This window comes from Nilaparvata lugens, chromosome X (genome assembly GCF_014356525.2).
Source record: "Nilaparvata lugens isolate BPH chromosome X, ASM1435652v1, whole genome shotgun sequence".
Taxonomy (NCBI): domain Eukaryota; kingdom Metazoa; phylum Arthropoda; class Insecta; order Hemiptera; family Delphacidae; genus Nilaparvata; species Nilaparvata lugens.
The window spans coordinates 54,389,655-54,395,903 of record NC_052518.1 but is presented as its reverse complement, the minus strand read 5'-3'; the positions used below and the strand labels follow the sequence as shown (position 1 = coordinate 54,395,903).

The window sequence follows — 6,249 nt, the reverse complement described above, 5'->3', positions numbered from 1 at the left end:
TTTAGGAATACAGAACGATTTTCAATATTAAAGCATGGAACATGGTTTTTTCTCAGGAATACTTCATTCATAATCGGTCCGATTATTCAATTATGCATGAAATATAATTTGTTTGATTCGAATTTCCAACTTTGTCTTGAAGTTGAATGAGCTTAGAGTTCAAGTAATATCTGGTTTTCTACTTCATCAGTAAATGCACAAATGCTACTTTTTTGGCTTATCTTTGTAATCAATCTTGATTACCAGCTTAAAATTTAGAAATATTTTTATATTTAGTATTGTGCTCATATGATCGATTTTGGTTTGTGATTTAGATACTGTAGCCAATTGAGCTATAGATAAACTGTAAAGCTCATCTTATTAGTGAATGAAGGATATATGTAATAGTAACGCGTGCAATATATTATAATAGAACATGAAAAGGATGTTGCAATTATTGCCCTCTCTTTTTTCTTTTTGGTCATCAGGGTTTATTACCCTGCACAACTCTCACCCCCCCTTTCCCTACCTTCCAACACCTCTACATCTACCATTCTTTCCTTATGATTTCGACTGCATGCTTTGGCCACAATATCAGTCCCATTTAGTTCTCCTTTCAAACAGTTTCTCTTTTGTAATGGCAGGCCTCACCATTGTCCACTCCCTGATCAACACCCACTCCTTCTCTGTCCAACATCATTCACTCACTCACACCCTTATTCTTTATTCACACCCTTATCCCTTATTCTTTTCACTATAGGTTGTCGAAATCGAAGCGTTTTGGCGCGTTTTTGGTCTACTCATCTACTCTAGTCTCTATAAGTGTTTCAGTCGAAAAGGATGCATCATGCACCACATTTCGCATATCTGTAGGTGGAAAGTTCCAGTTCCAGTTCTCTTTACAGTTCTTCAGTCATTTATTAGTTTTTAAATAACATGAATATTTGATCTTCTCCTATCAAGAAAAGTAAGTAGATAATATTACTCTAGAACTCTAGGTACAGTTTCGAATACAATAATAATATATTCATGCTTATGCTACTATATACTGACAGTTCTGAATATGTGCAAGAGGATGTGTTCCAATAATCAGGTTCTACTCTTTATTATTATGTTTTTGGGCCTATTGGACCTATGATATGCAATATATTAATAGGCTCAATTATGAATCAAATGGGTTGTTAACATCCATGATGACAACAAGAAATATTCCTGACCATATGAAAGTGGAAAATTTAAAAGTGATTCTATCACGTGTAATTTGTGATTAATATGATTTATGCTACCACTGACATGTTTTCATATCCACTTCTAAATTATGATATCCTGTTATCCTCATAAAGGACGAAGGAAAGAGCCAATTTCATTGACAACTTTGATCTGTAGGATGGTCTCAAAGAGAGTTCAAATTTTGAAGTAGTTTAGTCAAAGAGTTCGGTACAGTAGCTGTTATCACGAGTAACATATTGTGCTAACACTTAAGTCCTAGAGTCCAAATTAAGAACTCGCTACACTTGTTCAATGGATAAGATAGAAAATAATCCAGATAAAACCTTTCTAACAACAATCCAGCCTACATATTTATATCGTACCTTTCCTCACATGTGAAAAGCTACAAAACGTTGAGGTACCTATGCTTCTTATTCAACTGTTTATCATCATTGACTGAATTCAATATGCATAAGTAGGGTGGAATAGATGTAACAATAAGCCTACAAAAAGTGGATGAATAATATTTCTACCTACAATATTGAAACCTGTAAATTTGTTTTATTGTTGTCAAATTTTTATTTGCAGGGGAATGTTTGCAATTGACAATGTGTGAAGAATGATGATAATGATGCTACAGAGTAATATCGAATAATGAGATGAGCAAAAAAGTGGAAGCATACATTTATAGTTGAATCATGTATATATTCATAATGCATATCCCAGCAACAACAAAAAATTGTATTGCTAAAAGAAAACTCAGGACACATTGGATCAAATGGGGAATAAAACTTTTAAAGGTAAGATACACCTTAATTAAGTAAGATAATTGTCATTACCTACCATTTCATCATTTTGCGCTAATACTTTTAAATTAAATTTCACACTCACTCACTCAGTGGCAAGTAATGCTGTTGTAGAAACATCATCTACTTGGCGTTATAAATCATACTATTTCAGAATCATCACAATAATAACTTTACTCCACAATGACAACCAAATTCCTTTTGGAAGTTCTGTTATCAAGTCAATATCAATACGAAATTAGATTATCTTACAATAGTTTAATCATCAGAACTCATGAACTAGAGGCTCAAGTAGTAAATCATAGTAAATTATTAATTATATTATTAATACAGTACTAAAGTGATGAATTCTTTCCAACTTCTACAGTATTTTTTCTACAGTCGGTACTCTTATCTGTACCCCAGTCAGCAGTAAGGCTTGATTCAAGGCTTGAATTAGAAGTAGCCTTCACTTGTCAATCAAGGCTGAAGTTGAATCCAGCTGAAAACGATCTTGCTTGACATTCAACTCGAAGAACTCTTGAATTTCCATACTAGAATCGAAAGCAGCATACCCCTGTTTTTCAAGGCTAACAAACTTGGTTGGAATCGAAATTGAATATGGCGTGCTATGTATTCGTTCGAATTTAGCTTTTATTGCATGGGTCAAACAAGTCTTGACTCTGCCTTGAATACCCCTTGTCAGTTGAAGCCGATTTGAATTGATCTTGAATATAGCTTGCTACGCATTCCCTCGAATTTTGTTTCTATTGTGAGTGTCAAACAATCCTGGAGTAGCCTATTTTACATTGTCCTCTTCACATTGTCTATTTCTCATTGTCACTTCCAAAATCTCCTCTAATACAGGGGAGAGGAAATCAACCTGTAGTGTTCATCCCACACAGCACAAAAAGTTTAAAAACCGTTTAAAATGTATAAATTTGATAAACGTTATGAAAACAATGTTTAATAAACGTTAGAAAAGTTTACTAAAATAAACGTTTACTCTATAAACGTTTAAGAAACATCTAGAATGTATATTGCTGATAAACGTTATAAAAACAATGTTTGATAAACATTAGAAATGTTTACTAAAATAAACCTTAGAAAGGTTGGTACAGTATGGAATTTTTACAGTACCTACCCAGTCAACACACTAAGTGAAAATGTTAAAAGTGAAAATCAAACATTTTTTTCAGAAGGTGTCTCCTCCCCCCTCGCACCTATGTAACTTAATCCCTAGAAATGTCTCAATTTAGGCTTTCTGACCAATAATATTCCTAAGTGGAATTGAATTCCAACCCCTTTTTATCTTCTTCAAAAATCATCTCCAACTCACCGTTATCGAGATAAAGAAAATGTTTTACACAAATTAAGTCTGAAATTTTTTTGAGTTTTACAAAAAGTCTCACTTTAAGCTTTTTGTTGATCAATTCGGGTGCAGAATTGCAATTCAAATACTTTTTGTCTCCCGCGAAAATCGTCTACAACGCACTGTTAACCATATAATTGACCTTTTGCGCTAAATCCAGAGGGACTTGAAATAAATTTGCCAGATGTTTAAGTTTCATAAAAAAGTCGAAAATTGTATTTCTGATCAATAATTCGGATGCAGAATTGAATTTCAAACACTTTTTGTCTTTTGCGAAAATTATCTACAACTCACTGTTGATGATATAATAGACCTTTTGCGCTAATTTTAATCCAGATAGAGACTTAGAAATAAATTTGACCGATTTTCAAGTTTCCCAAAAATGTTCATAAAAGAAGTCTTTTATGACTAATTCGGCTGTAGAAGTGAACGAGATAGATAACATCAATAAAAATCTATGATACATTTATCCAAAATGGCGGCTGATTGAATTTTATCAATTATTTCTTTAAAAACGAAAACTTCAATCAGCCGCCATTTTGGATGAAAGTATCATAGAAGATTTTTATTGATTTCATCTTTCTCGTTTTGAGAAGGCTTTTAAGATAATACACAATGGGTATTCACATTCAAAATCTTTGATTTACAACTTATTGAAGGGTTGAAGACTGTGATGTTTTGAGAATAAATTCAATTTTAATATAAATTATTGTTGTTTCACCATTTTATTAAAGCAAAAATCTCCCTATTGGCCATCCAGACATTTATGGTTTTTTCCCATTGGTGATGCAAAGCTAATACAAGCAAATGGCTGATACAAAGTCCAACAGCTGAAAAAAGAAGCTTACATGAAACATTTTTGAAATTTGTCAGCTGTTGCATGATTACAAATGAAAATGAGCTTTCTTTTTGTAATTATAGTGTCCAGCTGTTAGATTGCATATAGCACTAATTACTAGGAAAAATCCATTTGTCTGAATAGGACTTTATAGTTGAATTTAATTTTTATTCAGTTTTGTGTAAAATTATTGTAAAGTTAGGGTAGAGGATTCACTTCACATTATATTGTGGTTATTCAAAAGTTTTATAAGATTTATGGTTTTTTAATGTAGAAATAAAGAATTGAAAAGGTTATTTATTCAGAATAATTAAGGTAATCCTTCTCCATCTCTTCATGATAAAATATTGTAGAAATGTATTTTACAAACGTTCTTTTCATGTGAATTTTCGGAAATTTTCATGCAAAAGAAATGAAAATGTGGGACAAGAAATGTAGAAGAAACCGTTTTATTCATGTTCTTTCCTGGGAGTTCAGTATAACGTGAAAATGTAGAAACAAAAAAAAATGTTATTTCCAAGTTTCAGTTTCATGTACTTTTCACGTGAAAAGTTGGAACATTTACACTTTTTTTCATGTGAAAAAATCTGATTTTCTCGACTTTCCCACCAGAATATGACGTTATAATGTAAAACTGTGAGGACATAATTTTTTCGTGAAAAAAACGCTCTTGTGTTATCTTGGACTTTCCTTTCAGGAGAGGGAGAGTCATGCATATTTAAATACATTTTTAGGTTATAAAAAAAATTTGCTAGCAGATTAATTCAGGAAATAAAATCATTATTTTCTAATTTGTAAAGATTCTATACTTTGAACTGTTATTTGTTTTAGAAATGTTCAAACACCGGATCCTGGAGGAAAATCTGAATGCTACAAAAATTGAGATTGAATTGAGGTACAGTAACATAAACCAGTATGTTGCTCAAAAAATTGCTACTTCAAACAGGAAGAGATTAAAGTTTTCTGGAGCACCACAATAAGGACATTTCTTGATAGATAAATGACATGCATCGGATGTGGTAGAATTATGATCTGAGACAAAATTTGTGAAAATGTTATTGGATTCAATATCTATCTCTGCTTGATCTGTAATAGTTTCACCTCTAGCATTTGTTATTTCCTTAATATCGGTGGTCTTCTTCCTCATACCGAGAAGAGAGTCGACGATATGCCAGCTCTCTCTTTCATATTGTTTTTCAGTTTGTGATAGGTATCAAGATAGAATTTCTCTTTTATTTCACTGATCTCTTTCGTTAAAATGTGACAGAAAGTATTGTAGTCTAATTTAAAATTTTCATTTCTGGGATCCTTGAAAAAATTTTCAGCTAGAGCATTTTTCTTTTCAATTTTCCTCAATAAATTGTGATTCATCCAAGCCTTTCGAAATTTAACCCTATTAGATTTTCTTGTTTCGTCTTTCGAAGATTTATCCAGACATTCTTTTAATTTGTTAATGAAATAATTAAAAGCTATATCCACGCTGGTGCATCTATAAATATCAAACCAGTCAGAGTTCATAACTAACTTCGCAAATTTATTTTCATCAATTTTTTTATAATGTATGGTGTTCGAAGTAGTATTTTCGAAAATATCAAAATTCAAATTCAAATTCAAATTCAAATTTATTTTGTCAATCAAAACAATTACAATTTCAAAGAAAATAGTATACATCACAGAAAATATAATCAGAAAAATCTATTAAATTGAGCTTATAATCAGTTTATCAAGAATTTATGAATGGGAGAATATATATATATATATATATATATATATATAATATATATATATATATATATATATATATGTATACAATAATACTTATAATTTGAAAAATGATTTGATAAATTTTACTGAGCGCAAAAAAATATAAAATTTTCATCCGTGCTCAGGAGTTAAGATAAGCCCTTATGCAGTGTTATAAAGAGTGCCCATGCATTGTTAAAATCCCAATGACCAAAAAAAAAAATGGAAATGAAATTATTATCAAGAAGAAAACTAAAGAATAATAGTTACTGAGAATTTCTATTTTTAAAGGAAAAGAAAAAAGAAAAACAGCAATGAATGAT

General features: G+C 31.1%; 1 long non-coding RNA gene across 1 annotated transcript; it reads left to right on the top strand.

The window, feature by feature from the left end:
- Positions 1 to 725: 725 nt before the first annotated feature.
- LOC120355055 lies at positions 726 to 5,168 on the top strand. Its single transcript, XR_005573397.1, has 3 exons — positions 726 to 946; positions 1,777 to 1,988; positions 5,015 to 5,168. It is a non-coding gene; the product is annotated as an uncharacterized LOC120355055 (long non-coding RNA).
- Positions 5,169 to 6,249: the final 1,081 nt, after the last annotated feature.